The sequence below is a fragment of the Hypanus sabinus genome, chromosome 7 (genome assembly GCF_030144855.1).
Source record: "Hypanus sabinus isolate sHypSab1 chromosome 7, sHypSab1.hap1, whole genome shotgun sequence".
In the NCBI taxonomy this organism is placed as follows: domain Eukaryota; kingdom Metazoa; phylum Chordata; class Chondrichthyes; order Myliobatiformes; family Dasyatidae; genus Hypanus; species Hypanus sabinus.
In genome coordinates this window covers 68242793-68258673 of record NC_082712.1, presented here as the reverse complement: position 1 = coordinate 68258673, position 15881 = coordinate 68242793, and the positions used below count along the sequence as shown (strand labels likewise).

Sequence of the window (15881 nt, the reverse complement as noted above, 5' to 3'; positions counted from 1 at the left end):
AAGCATCGGCACCCTCCACGAATCACTCAAGCATGCAGGAAGCATCAGTAAAGACACAGTCTTGCAGTAACCCAAAGACTACTCGTTTACCCGATAATTCGACATACCACAGGCTCTCGCTCCCTAGTAGGGAAAAACGAGGTGCCCCCATTTCACAGCGAGAGGAGGGAACACAACAAACAACTCAGAGATTTATGATGTTAAAACTCTGTTGAGTTGCTTTTTCCAAACTCTGTGCCCAAAGAACTTGGGTCGCCGGGCCTTGAACCAAGAGTGCTCACCCTAGTTTTTATGTCCTTTAGTATTCTTGGCCCAGCTGAGTTCTGTCGGCCCCCAGCCCTATTCTGTACATCCTCAATCTCCTCCCACTCACCACAAGTTGCTTCCTTTCCAAGTGCTGGCTAATTTGCCGAGTGCGTTGTGGTATTTTTTTTTGCTTCATTATGCCTTTCATTTTACCTGCACTGTTTGAGTTGTGTTGACCCTGAGTTTAAGTTCCTTTCACCACTCTCTTGCACAGGATTTAAGATACCATTACTTGGTCTTCAAGTATCTTAAGTGAGAGGCACAGACTGTATAAGGTATTACTTGTCTTGATGGCCACACTGTCTCAAACTATACAAGATCCGGTGAAGACTGAGGTCCTTACCGTTTATGAATCTTAACTGAAACGTTGGACAGGAGGACAATGAAGATTGGACGGGGTCTAGTCGTTTAAACATTGTTCTACTTGCATATTAACACAAGTATGCTCCTTTTGCAACATGAACAGCGATGTTTTACATCTGCTGCTTTGCAGATTAACAGTGGGACCTCAATTTACTTTCTGTCCTGTGCCCCACCGCACAACCACCCCACACCGAGAGAAGTTTTGTCCCTTGGTAAAGCCGCTTTCAGTCTTCCTCTTCCCTTTGGTGCTCCACGTGCTTCCTGGAGCAGATAACGACACATAAACAAGAGTCCGCAGCGAGAGCAGGGCGTCTGACCGATAGTAACCTCGAGATTTTGATCAGCTGTAGAGGAGCTACTGGAGGTTAAAAAAAAGTCTCTTGTACTTCCAACAGAGAGAGGCTCACGCACAAGAGAGATCGCGCAACCGGCAGACTTTCGTATACATTCACAGGGATTTCTTACTGGAAATGAAACGGAACTGACAACAAACCGGAGGATAAAGGTTAGAGATTCTGCAATTTATTGATTAAGTTGGTTCTCTTTAAAATTAACGTTGATGCAGCTCCCTTGGTTAAAACGAGAATGTGAATGTTTGTTTCTTGGTATCACAGCGAGTTCGAGTCGGAGTAAATGTCCCTCTTCGGGTTGAAATTAATGCAAAAGATTTTGTTGTTTGCATCTGTGGATTAAACTTTGCAGAAAAAAATGTGGTAGAAAGGAAATCTATTTTTGTTGATGAACTGTTACCGATCTCTACATATTCTTGCGCTCTCATCACTTAAAACTGGTTATAGACATCCTGTTTCATCGTAAGTGTGGGAATTTTAATTTTAATTTTAGTTGGTCGGGATTACTTGCTGCAGTCCCAGTTAATTGTATGATTTTTTATGTCTGTTTATGCATAATTGTTTTTTTTTAAATTCTTTCAAAATGAGACACATTGAACTTAGAAGCCGGGTTGGCTTTGGTGCGGGAATGGTTTGGTCAACCCGCTTTTTGTTCCTAAGCTGGGTGTGGAAATTGGGGCAGAGAAGCTAGGAATTTTTTGTGGAAAGAGTAAAGCCGGACTCCAGTGACCTGTGCCGAATTGCAAAGAGGAAGCTGTAAAAAGTAACCAAAAATTTTTAATCCGTTTCCCTTACTTTATTCTAGTCTCTTTGCAATATACTTGATTTTTTGAGGGAGGGGGGAGTGCGGGTGGTGCAAGACTTCGTGTAAAGAAAACACGGGCTGAACTTAAGTGTGAGGGGGTTGCTGGGGTTGAAGGACAGAAAGTGTGTGGTTGTTATGTAGCGGGCAGCATCTTTCTTATTCACCACAGTAATTTAACCCTTTCGCAGGTTTAGCTGGTTACACAGACCCTAATGAGTTCAGAGAACATAAACTGGGTCGTTTCCGGTCATTTTTTATATTGCTATTCTTGTTGCTTGTCATCTTGATTGCAAGAGAAAGGTAGGGAGCTGTAGGTGACATTATTGAAACTCTGCATTTCTGAACCCTGTGTCTTACCAGTCTTACCGTGTCTTATCACTTTGCTCCCTCTTCTCGGGATCTGAGCAGCCATATGGGAAATTTCTCCCACCTTTAACCAATTCATAAAGTGTCTAAAAGTAGCATTAAAAACTGTGGTTCTGTCAAGTTAAGTGAAGTGCTTTTAAATTGCAATTCTTGTAATAATTGTCTAATATAATTTTAATAATTTATTAGGTACTTGGATTCAAAGACAATATATATATTTGCATTTTGATACAGTTATTTAAAGCAAAGCCACACAGTAATTGACCGAAGGAGAAATTTAGCGTATGTTGTATCCAAATACTCTTTTCTAAAGCGCTTTTCAGCTCCCCTAACCTTGGAAATATTACTTTTTCAAAAATGTGTCTGGATCGCAGTGGAAAGATAGCATTAAGTATATATCTACCCCCTTTTTAGATAGTATATTTTAGATTGTAACTCTATGATTGGGATGGATGCTGGTTCCGCTGAAGAGAACAAATCACTTTTGAAGCAACCAGAATGCCGATTGAAGACAAAAAAATCACGAAGTTATTAAATTAGGTTATGTATTTATAAAACACCATTCCTAACGTCCATTATAGATAGTTATTATAGAATTTTTCCCTTGTTCCTTTTGTACTATCAGAAATGAGAGAATTACTTTTACTGAGACCATTTCTGGTAGATGAAAAAAAATCCAAAAAACATTCCAGGGCAACAACTGGTGAACTATCGGAATAAGATAGAAATTCTTAATCAGTAATTTCAGTTGACTCAGTTACTAGTAATGCGGTTTCCAGTCAAAGGTGACAAAGTTGATGCAGTTTAATTTGAAAGCGATGCTACATGTTAGGTCAGGGTTTCTCAATATGAGGTCCATGGACCCTCTTTTAATGGCATTCGTCCATGGCATCCAAAAGATTGGAAGCCCCTGTTTTAGGATATTACCACCTGGTTTCTCAAATAGATATGGGCTACTAGCTTCTAAATTTAATAGCTGGCTGGTTACAGAGACTGTTGCCTTAGATTGGAAGAGGGTTTATGAATTCAGTTCAAGTTCAAGTTTATGGTCGTCATAGGCATATGTAAAATTTAGCTTTTTTTTACCACAGCAAGACTGTGAATTTCAAATATGACAGATATGTTACTCTAAACTTAAATTAACATAGTTTATACATAATATAATTTTAAAATAAGCAACAAAATAAACATTATGAGATAAAAGCATAATTACCCTTTGAAAAGCATATCAAAGCTACCATAGCTAGATTTCAGTTATTATAAAATTGTTAGACTATTAAAGAATAACTTCTCATAGTACAACATTAGCATTAAAACAGGGTGGGGGCAGTTAAAATGATGATACAAAATGAGCGTCAAGAAAAGTTTGTTAGAGGCTCACAATATGGCTTCTTAAAAATATCACATTTTGCATTTATGCTATATATTTGGGGACTCTCTTCACCAGGATCCAGAACTGCAACTACCCCCTCAACAATCAGGCTCATGAACCAGTGGGATAACTTCACCCAAGTTCACTTGCCCCATCACTGAAGTCTTCCCACAACCTATGAAGTCAATTTCAAGGACTCTTCATCTCATGTTCTCAGTTTTTATTGTTTATTATTATTATTATTATTATTTTCCTTCTGTACTTGCACAGTTTGCTGTCTTTTACACACTGGTTGTCTGCCTGCCCTGTTGGGTGCGACCTTTCATTGATTCTGTTATGGTTCTTGGATTTACTGAGTAAGGCTGGAAGAAAACAAATTTCAGGTTTGTATATAGTGATGTATAGTATATGTACTTCAATAATAAATTTACTTTGAGCTTTGAATCTTAAGATTGGTTGATGATTGCCGTAGACTTGGTGGAACAAAGGCCATGCTTCCTTGCTGTATATCTTTGACTCTGTGACTGATATCTTGGAAGGTTGAAGAGCCTTCGATGTTTGCAGTAATAGGTGAGATAGAGAATAGTGAGGTAGTGGCTGACTGAGATTTGAGCAAATTTATGCAACACACACAAAATGCTGGAGGAAATCAGCAGCCAAAGCAGCCTGCTGAACTTTTCCCACAGCCTATGAACTCATTTTCAAGGACTCTTCATCTCATGTTCTCGATGTTTTGGGCTGAGACCCTTCATTGGTCCTGATGAAGAGTCTCCACCTGAGAAATGGACTGTTTATTCTTTTGTATAGATGCTGTCTGGCCTGCTGAGTTTTTTCAGCATTTTTGTGTGTGTGGGTTGCTTGGATTTCTAGTGTCTGCAAATTTTCTTGTTTTTATTGAACAAATTTATGTTCAAAGAACCGAAAATTGGATGCAGTCAAGTAACAAGATTGCATAATAGAATACCGGTCATGAGTACACTAAAATAATTGGATCTAGTGGCAATAAAGCCACGGATAAGGTTTTTAGGAGAAAGTGAGCTGAGGTAAAAGCCTGAAACAACAAGAACTACATATAATTTTCAGTGTTAATGCAGTGTATCTGCACACCAGGTGTGTAGTTTATCTGCTAAGTAAGAAAGAGCCCTAGTTTTGATAAACCATGGGTAGTTCTTGCTGCACAAATTTTGCAGAGAAACCACAGCAGAAACAGATAAAGTATCTGCTGAAGGGTCTGATGCACCATCAATAACTCATTCTGAGACGTAAAGGCGAGATATTGGCTTTTATTGACTGGAAGAAGGAACAAGCAGTGGTTGACCACCATACTACATCCTGGAGACAGAGAGGCCGGGCTCAGACCTCAATCGCCTTTATACAGGGGTCTGTGGGAGGAGCCACAGGAGCAGTCAGCAGGGGGCATGTCCAGACAGGTATATGTAGTTCACCACAGGGTCTCGGGCTGAAATGCTGACTGTACCCTTTTCCTGGCCTGCTGTGTTCCTCCACCATTTTGCATGTGTTGCTCGGATTTCCAGTATCTGCATATTTTCTCTTGTTTGTAAAAGACTAGGGTGGTCTGGAAGTTGCAATGCAAAATTAAAGAACCCTAGTCTGTTTGTAAAGCCCAGGTGAGGCTTGGAATTCAAAGTTTGATTTTGATCCATGCACACAATGTATTATGTAGGGGTTAGGACAAAAATTACAGAAAAGCACTTTGTATTGGTACTTGTAGTGGTAGATTGCGAGACAATGTAAATCACCAATCATGCAAAATGCAGATGAAACTGTGTCTGTGTGGACAGACTATTACAATTAGGTAGTTTACAGAAAATGAAGCATCATGAATATCTGCCAAGGAAGCCTAATTGCCAGGGATTTGTACTTGCACAAGAAGTTTACAACACTGGGAATAAGTTGGCAGAATGTGTGATGAGGGTGGATTTGTTGCAAAAATACAAAATGGAGCTGAGTGATTTCCTTGTTGTGGCTAGTTTTGCAGTTTATGGAAAAGATATATGTATTGTTTGTGTATGTCGCTCATGTTCACAGTTAATTTGTCTCAGTGAACTGGATAGGAATTTCCCCGAACAATACTGTCTTTGCCTTGCTCTAGGATTCTTTTATCTATTCTTCACCTTTCTCAGGAGATTGCGTGTTTCTTTTGGTCGAAGAGAACATCGAGGACATGATAATTAGGCGTGTTGTATTATTTGTGCCTCCCTACATTTCAGACCAGCAGTTTTCTGTTCAATATTTAATGTATTATTAGGTGTATATAAAATTTTACAGTCAGGTGGAAGAATCCCTTCCTTTGTTACAATAAGGTATTTAATATGTAGCTGTGGGTTAAACATACTATGGTGTATGTTGAATAGTTATTTGGGAACAATTTTAAAAAAGTGACATCTTATTTACTTGCTTTTTGAATGTAAATGAGTTTGGTTGCTGACATTTCATTCCTCAGTTATTCTCAGAAAAAAAGAGTCGATGTTGTATAATGCTTTAAGTAAATCGAGGATGTCCTAAAGTGTTAAATAATAATCTGTACCAATTACATACTCCTTTGATAGGTAGTGTAACATTAGATAAGAATTTTACATTAACAAACTCAGTTCTTTATCATGTTCGGAGGCAACTGCCTCTGACATAGCAGGACTCCATCAGTACTTTGCTGGAGTTTCAACCCAAGTTTCTGTTCCTAAGTTTCTAAAGTCTTGAACCCTCAATTCCTCAATTCAGATGAGGATATTGTGACCTGCAGAACCACAGTCGAGATTCTTTTCATCTTGGAACAGGATGTGGGCCTCACTGGCATGTGCTTTCTTGGCAACTGGGCGGGTTGTTGGGCAGTTAAGAATCTGCCTCATCACAGTGTTTCTGAACAACAGATTCCTTCCTTAAAGGCCAATAATGAACTGTGTGGGATGTTTTATCTGCTAGTGTGGTAGCTTCATGAGCATCAGCATAGAAATTATTTTATTCTGGATTGTTAAAATTATTTCACTTTAGGTTGTCCAGCTGCTATGCTAGACTTTGAAGCTGTATCTGGTTCACTTGTCGCCATGTCAGGGTTAGTAAACTAGCAGTGCCCCTACTGTAGCAATTACCCTAATGAAACAGAGATAGTACTTACATTTGCGAATTGGCTTTCAGCTTATTGGTATCATTCTGACTATTGGACAAAAACTGAATTGTTTGAGCTGATATTTGGATTACTTTGGATGACTGGAGCTTGGAGTGTTGGCTGCCATAATGGATTGGCATTCAACAACATGGTTGCATCTAGATGGCGTAACCATTGACTACTTGCACCTTTTGGTTGGAGTTAGAGTTGGGGTTGTTGGAGTTCAGGATCTAACAGTGTCGGTGAAACACAACTGGATGAACGTCGGCTGATGGTAAATTACGGGGTATGTGTGTTAATGAGAGGGAATCTACTTCCCCTTCTGTGTCCACTTCTAAATGGTGGTATGGAGTTTAGTGTACCTCACCTGTATGTCAACACTGGGAGAGTGTACAAATTGGTTTAAGAGTCCCATGGGGGATGTGTGGAACTCAGGAGAAGAAGGAATCAGATGGTACAACTTAATGATTCAGAATAGGAGAATCTGTGATTTTGATCTCAGATCAATGAGGCTAATGCAATTAAATGAGGATTTTCTGCTTCGTACCAAGATAGTCAATGTCTGAGCACATTAACGCCTTTGAGGCATTTGACCAGGACAGAATCTCTTGATTTTCTGGAGCTTTTTTGATTATTTCCCTTCAGTCATTTGTAAGAAAGGTTGTATGTTCTTCTCGTGAGCACATGGGTTTCCTCCCATATTCCAAAGACACATAGATTGGTAGGTTAATTGGTCATTGTAAATGGTCCTGAGATTAGGCTAGGGTTAAATAGGTGAGCTGTTGCCGTTGTTCATCGCAAACCACTGGGAAGGAAGTGACTCAGTCCATCAAATATACACTGACTTTCAAAGCAATCCCATCAGTCCCATTCCCCTACTTACCCCCCTGCAACATATGCTCTCTCACATGCTCATTGACACCTCTGCCCCTCCCCAGTTCTCTTACTGTCCACCCACACACTGTGGCCAATGAACCCACCTCCCAGCACATCTTTGGGATGTGGAATGAAACTGCAGTCCTCAGCTGAAATCCACACAGTGACATGGAGAATGTGCAAACTCTACTTTGGAGCACCAGAGGTGAAGATCTAACCAGGGCTATTTAGAACTGTGAGTCACATTCCCTGCAGCAATGATATTCTACCAATTAGTACACTGAATTTGTTGATTGAAAGCAATGTTTTCAATATACACATTATTGAGTTGAATCGTTTCGTCTGTAACGGGACCAATTTTAATACAGTGTCTTTTCTCGTCTTTGCAACATCTCTAAATTTTCCCAATCTGTCAGTTACTTTTTTTAAAAATCTGGTTGGTTGGTCTCATTATTGGAGGCAAAGCAATGACCTGCAAAATTCAATGTTAGTTGCTTGATAATTAAATTTAATCTGATTTTTATGATGTTGGTCAAGGATGTCAAATGGACCTACTCTATATCCCTTCCACACTTCCCTCGACCCTCATAAAGCGTCAGTAAGCACTGTCAGCGCATGATCAGCAGATGAACAGGGCACAAGTTTTCAAAAATGGCAGGTGAGTTGAGAAGGCTGTTTAAAAAGGTCACATCATGTTAGCATCAGAGAATAATTGTGTACAAAAGCATGCAGGTTATGCCTGGAACTGCACACAGTACTCCATTTGAGACCAAGTGTTTTCAGTTCCAGCCAGTGCCAAAGCTTAGATATTATGCGGAGTAGATTCACCAGAATGATACCAGGGTTTAGTTATGTGTAGAGGCTGGAGAAGCCTGAATTGTCTTTAGGCCTGGGAAGAAGATTGAGAAGGAACTTAGTAGAAATGCTCAAAACTGTGAAGGATATTACATTTTCGCAGAGAAACTGGTTATACCTGCAGATGGGTTGATAATCGAAGAACACAGATAATTGGTAAAAATGACCAAGGAGGGAAGAAGAATCTTTTTAAGGCAGATTTGTTATGAGATAGAATGGTAGAAGGAAGAGTAACTTACCAAAGGGAATAGGATTGAAAAATGAAATGAAAGGCCCTTTGGGAAAGAGTGACGGGAAGATGGTAAATTGATTAAAGATGGCACGATGTGGTGAATGGCTTCCATTGTGCAATCACATTCTATGGTTCAATAACCAGCTGAATTAACAGGTAGCAAGTGGTTGATGTACAATACCTTACACGGATGACAATGCTTCTCGTAATGTAGTGCCTTCAAATTATAAATGAGAACTTAGCTTGCTCTACATGTGCAAGTCAACTTGTTTAGTGAAGATGTAAACCAGTCTCTTGGACTGTAGATTAATACAATGCACAGAGTTTTAGTAGGATCTCCGTTAATCAGGGTTGACCATGGATGTTGTGGCTTGGCTGTCTTCATAAGCCAGGGCAGTACAATATGGAGTGCAAGCTGTTGCCCATGCAGCAGACTGCCCCTCTCCATGCAGCTCAGAAATTCAAAGGAACAGGAGAGACTGATACAGTCTGGCATCAGCTGTGTTGCAGGAGCTGCCAGTTGGAGCAGATGGGGCTTGTCAGACATGGTAGGCAGCTCACCTAGGAGAAAGAAAACTCGGATCTCAAACCTCCACAGCCTTGTGGCTATACCCACTCATGTGAGTAACTTATTGCTCATGACTCTGCTGGCGTTTAAGGCAACAGTGAAGGTCCTCTGTCTCTGTCTGAAGGTCCGCTAGAGCATGCTTATCTTGGCTTCTACCCTTTGACCTGTTTGGCATGGGCATCCCTACCAGGAGCCAAAGCACAAGGCCAGCAAAGCTCTCCAGGTCATTAAGGCGTGCAAGCCTCCACAATGTGACAAGGTTGTGGTCCTCTTAGAGGTTCAGAATTAGACCCTGAGGAAAAATTCATCACTGGAATCTCTAAGGCAGTCCTACAATAGTTCAGAGATATATATTATGTTAGTATAGAGAAACATATTTGGTTGTGAAATGAAGTGCTGAGACAGAAAGAAGATGGAGCTTATGGACTTCTGAGTGTACTGTTTACATTGCAAAGAAGGGGAGATAATTTAATGACTTTTGCATGTATATATGCTTGTGTCAATAACTTATTTTTGTTTTATTCTTCTACCCTTTGTGAATCCCTGATCCCTGGTTAGTTGATGTGAAGCTGAATGGTACAGCACAATCATTTCAGATTGCTTTATATTGTGACCCATGTAAGAAGACTTTAACTTGCATGTGATAACTGAGCAACCATGAAAGATAATTACACAATCAAAACTTGATAACATTATTAGTTTGCCAAAAAAAATTAGTGCTTAGCTCAGTAGTTTTGATCTACTGCCATGAAGAAAAGACCTGATATGTTTGCGAACCATTGTCCCATGACCTTCTTCCTTGTTCATCCTGACACTCCCGTGGATCAAGACCTCAATTTTGGGCATCGTTTTTTAAAAAAAAATCAAGCAATCTTTAGGAATGTGGTGGATTGACTCCATCTAATTAGATGAAAATTAGCAGTACCAATTGAGAAACATTTTAGAAGTTGGGGGTGGGGGGCTGAACTTTTAAGTGAAGTACTGGGCTCACATGCAATACTTGATCCGAAGCAAGAGAATGAATGGGGTTCAATCAATAGAATTCTGTGCCTGTTTGCTTATCCCTAACTGTATCTATTTTTCCACAGGTTAAAAATTATGATGAAGTAAGGTTGACCTGCTTTTCTACATCACTGATAATATTGCAGGATACTTAGACTAAATTACATTTTTTGAAGTATTATCCTCTCCATGTTAGCATAATAACCCTGTAAAGAGCTTCTCCCTCCTCCCCGTGAATGCATAGCTTTCCTGAGGGTGGAACCGATTTCCTCTCACAGTCCAAAGACACACTGGTCAGTAGTTTAATTGGTCATTGTAAACTGTCCTGTGATTAGGCTAGGGTTAAATGGGTGGGCAGCTGGGTGGTGTGACTGGTTGGGCCGGAAGGGCCTGTTCTGCACTGTATCGCTAGGTAAATAAAATAATTGATTCGGTCATGTTGGTTGAGGGATAAATACTGACCACAGCACATGAAAGTTCACTGGCTCTCTTGTGAACTCTGAATGACGTTCTTTTAAAATCATGGGACATGGAGACTTGTTGCCCCGTTACCTCAATGCCCGCTCCTAGTAGAGTAAAGCCAACATTATATTCTCAGCTCCGTTATGCTATAACCCTGCATATTCCTTTGAATGATAAATCCAATTATTTCTGAAAGCTGTGTTTGACTCCGTCTCAACCATCCGTACAAGCAGTATGTCCCTAAGCAGAGTTACATTCAATGCAGAAAAGAATCTCCTTCTCCAATATCTTTTTCACTAAACTTTGAAACTTTCCTTCAGCTCCCTAGACCATGTACAAATGAGAACATCTTCTCTCTGTTGAGAAGTGATTTTGCCTCAATGCCGAAACTCAGCTGAGTAATCTGCATTCTGCACGTGACATAATTTCACTGTCAGGCATGTCACAACGACATGCATTGTGCAGTGCTTCCTTTGCCCACGATCCAGTTCCCCGCGGCTCTGCGTGTTATCCCATCACCACACCTTCCTTTTTGGAACAGTAAGGAATGAATGAGCCCACGCAGTTCTGGGAATGCCTGTCACCAGGCACACTTGGAGGAACTATGTTTTCATAGGGTAGCATCAGTCTTTAACCCATCCAAGAGGGCAGAAGGAGTGTCATTTTAAAGTCTTATCCAAGACCACACTTCTGAAAGTGCAGCACCTTCTAAGGCCAGTACTGAATTCTTAGAAGCCAGAGAAAACGTTGGTCTTTGACGGTGTTTCTGGACTGATTTACTGGCTGCAATAGGCACACCTACGTGTGAAGTTGTTGGCCCACTGTCATCATTTCATTCATTTCATTGGACATAAAATCAGTTTTTCAAGTTCGGAGACACATCTGACCAAATTCTTTCAGCATCTGTTAGAAGAATTACTTTTAAACTGCCAATGTCAGTATTTATAAAAGGCATGGATCATAATTAAAATGGGTTTGCTTCAGTGACTTAATTAGAACTCAAGTTATTGACACTGTTAATGATAAAACCTACAAAACTGATTGTGGAGTAACTGAAAATACAGAATGCAGATGTCCTCCTCTTCTAAACTTAAAAATAAATGTAGGTACTGGAAAGACAAAATGAAAATAGGGAGTGTGTAAGATACTCAGAAGCTGAAATGGAGAAACAGAAATGATTCTGAAAGGAGTTTAACTAGAAACAGTAACTCTGCTTCTCTCTATACAGCTGTCTGAACTGATGAGTGTTTTCAACATTTTCTGCTTTTCATTTTCTCCTCCACAAAATATGGTTAATTAAGTCTTATAACATTTTAGCCCTCCTTATCTGCGAGGGATTGGTTCCAGGACCTCCCGCGGATACCAAAAAACGCGGATGCTCAAATACCTTACATGAAATGGCGTAGTATTTGCATGTAACCTATGCACATCCTCACGAATGCTTAAATCATCTCTCGATTACTTATAATACCTAATACAATGTAAATGCTGTGTAAATAGTTGTTACACTGTCTTGTTTAGGGAATATTGACTAGAAAAAAAACTGTATATGTTCCTCTCGCTCAGAACACAAGCAGCGAATGAATGAGACGCTTGGTGAACGATGATCAAACAACGAGTAAAACTTGTAATACCTGTACAGTAGTTGTTACACTGTCTTGTTTAGGGAATAAGGATGCTTTGGAGGAGGCTCAATAATACTAAAGTCAGGAACTGTGGAGGTTGAGGGCTGAGGAGCTTCAAGCGTTGAACGCTGAGACTTCATAATTGCAGATGCTTTAGTTAGAAACATTGTTATGGGAAGCTGTCTCTTCTTTTCCTTTGCATCATCAAACAAATCTTGCAAGGTAGCATTTCTCTTCTATGAATTTCTTGAGCTCCTCTGGGAACACAGCTGCTGCCTTGGCATTAGCCGATGCTGATTCTCCCGTGATCTTTACGTTCCTGAGGCTGTAGCGCTTTACATAGCCAGCCAGCCATCCCTTACTAGCCTTAAACCTCTCGCTCTCGTCAACCCCATCACAGTAGTGCTCATAGAGACTAAGAGCTTTTTCATGTATAATTTGGCCATCAACATGGATGTGCTTCTGTGACATGTCCTCTAGTCACACACTTAATGCTTTCTCAGTCTTTGCAAGCACTTTATCACAAACCAGAGAGACCATTTTTGCCATTGTAGGGGCAGCACTAACTCTTCCACGAATTTGCCACTTTTCAAAAGATCTAATACTTCTACTTTCTTGGCGAGAGGTAGCACTTTACGCTCCCCCTTAGCATTTGAGGAATTGCTTTGACCATGTAATTGCTTTTTAGCAGCCAGTTTTTCAAAGGAGCAAAGTAGTGAACGAACGAGACACGAGGTGAGCAATGCTCGAACTACGAGTGCTGGAAGAGCACTTCCGGGTTTTCTCAATGTGTGGTTGGTTGAATTCGCGCATGCAGAACTCGCAGATAAGGAGGGCCAACTGTACATTTTAAAAGTGGAACCTTTAGTTCTTAGAATTAATTAAAAATTAATGACAGTACAATGGCTAACTATCTAATCTATAAGGGCAATTTTAAATGAATAGCTTTTAACTAAAGTTATTTGAACATTTTATCTGACTTAAAGCAAAACATTATTTTTGCTTTAAGTCATACTGCGGATATGATAGGGTCTGTTAAGAGACTTTTGGATAGGTACATGGAGCCTAGTAAAATAGAGGGCCTGGTAATTTCTAAGGTAGAGACATGTTCGGCAGAACTTTGTGGGCCAAAGGGCCTGTATTGTGCTGTAGGTTTTCTATGTTTCATTGCCCATTATACCAGTCAGAATTTTTTTTTAAAGTCACAATTTTACTGGCACTGAATTACCAAAGAGCTGGTTAGCCGATTTGAGTGTTTTCTCAAAGCATGGCACCCTACTATGATAAATAGCAAAACATGATGTTTTTATAATGAATACATTAATATGTTCCTGTTCCTTTTTGTAAGGAGTTAGGGTAGTAGAGTAATGTAATAGTTTGTGTCATGCTTTCCAGCACCAGTGATGGAAAGATAGGGGTTTATTTCCTGTTGCTGTCTGTAAAGAGACTGTTAGTTCTTCCCATGACCACGTGTGTTTCCTCTGCTGCTCTGCTTTCCTCTCACAATCCAAAGAATTACCTGTACGGGTTAGGGTTAGTAGGTTGTAAGCATGCTATGTTGGTGCTGGAACCAAGGTGAAACTTGAAGAATGCCCCAGCACATTCAGTTGATGCAAAGAATGCATTTCACTATGTTTTGATATAGGTGTGACAAATAGAGCTAATTTTTAAAGATCTTTGGAAATGGCTCTTTATGTGTCCACAGGGATAAAGGAAAACTTTTATGATGAGACAGTTCGCTGAATGTAAATATGACTTATTCCTGCATCTTTCTATTGTTATTCCACCACTAACAGTATCGTCACAATGAGTCTTTAAGAAAACAGGAAACAGTTTCCACGTTTTAAAAAAAATATTAAAAACTGCAGACCAGAGGTTCCAGTACATAAACAAGGTCTTCTTGTGATTTCCTGGTGGGTTTAAAATGGTTGTGCAATTTTATTTTATGACCAAACTGCACTGCAGTGATTTAATATTACAGAGTGGCTTAAAGAATAATTCCCAGTTTTTGTTAATGTAACTTTTTAACCATTATTTAATAAAAAGTTCTACAAATTTAATAAAAATGTACAGGAAATGTCCACATAGTCCCATAAGTCAGCTCTACCATTTCATACTGCTGCACATCTCCAGTTATAGGTCAGCACATGCTTTGATCCATATTCCTTTTGTCAAATGAAGTTCTTTAACATCCCATTAAGAAAGCTGTTGGATATGAGTAAGCCAGAGTACAATTTGTATGAATAATGAAAATATGAACTTTATTGTTCTCCTAGAAATTTCTCTGATTCCCGTTATCTTTAGAGCCATTTCATTTTGAAATTGGCTCTGAGTCATTAGGCGCATACTATTGTTGAAATGTATTAACACTAGACACTAGAATACTACAGCAGAGGATAGGCCCTTCGGCCCTTGATGTTGTGCTGACCCATATATTCCTTTAAAAAAAGTACTAAACCCACACTACCCCGTAACCCTCTATTTTTCTTTCATCCATGTGCCTGTCCAAGAGGCTCTTAAATACCCCTAATGTTTTTGCCCCCACCACCATCCCTGGCAAGTCATTCCAGGCACCCACAACCCTCTGTGTAAAAAAAAAACACAACTTACCCCTGATGTCTCCCCTAAACCTCTCTGCCTTCACTTTAACCCATTTGCTCCTTCAAGATTCTTGCAGCTTTCATTGAAGCCGATCTATGAACAAAATCCCTGTAACCATCTTGACATGTAGTTTATTAGATTGAGCTAACAAGTATCCATTTCCCTCCGACTTCAAATACACAACTCAGCCAGCATCAGGAAAGCTTATGATTTTTACCACTGATGATGAATTAGTTTCTGTCATCATTCCTGAGAGTGTTATTTCCAAACTGTAAACTAGTTTTGGAACCACTAACCAATAAAATAATTTCTCACAATCTGCCCATCATTTCCCTTAGTATCTGCAAATACCTGGTGTACCTAATAAATTGGCCACTAAGTATGTTTGTTGTCTTCTGCTGCGGTAGCCCATCCACCTCAATGTTTGACGTGTTGTGCATTCAGTGATGCTCTTCTGCACACCATTGTTGTAACATGTGGTGATTTGAGTTACCGTCGCCTTCCTGTCAGCTTAAGCCAATCTGGCCATTCTCCTCTGACCCGTCTAATTGACAGGGCACTTTCACCCACAGAACAGCTGCTCATTGGACGTTTTGTTTCTTGCACTGTTCTATGTTATTCCTAGAGACTGTTATGCATGAAAACTCCAGGGAGATCAGTAGCTTTGTGATACTCAAACCATCCCAACTGGCACCAACAATCATTCCAAAGTCACTTAGATCACATTTCTTCCCTATTCTGATGTTTGGTCTGAACAACAACTGAACCTCTTGACCATGATTGCGTGCTTTCATGCATTGAGTTGCTGCCACGTTTTTGGCTGATTAGATGTTTGCATTAACACACAAGTTTACGGGTGTACTTAATAAAGTGGCTAGCACGCGTATTATCCTTCATAATTTAACTTTTGGAGCCCAGATGCAATTGACAATATGCGCCACCTAACCCATAGTGCCCTGAATGTTTTCCAAAAG

General features: G+C 39.9%; 1 protein-coding gene across 1 annotated transcript in view; it reads left to right on the top strand.

Annotated features, from left to right (window-relative positions):
• Positions 1-1001: 1001 nt before the first annotated feature.
• LOC132396862 (phospholipid-transporting ATPase ABCA1-like) overlaps positions 1002-15881 on the top strand; it is a 170581-nt gene continuing 155701 nt past the window's right edge. The window contains exon 1 of the mRNA XM_059974869.1: positions 1002-1174. The gene's annotated coding sequence lies outside the window, so the exon portion shown is untranslated. The remainder of the gene's footprint in view (positions 1175-15881) is intronic.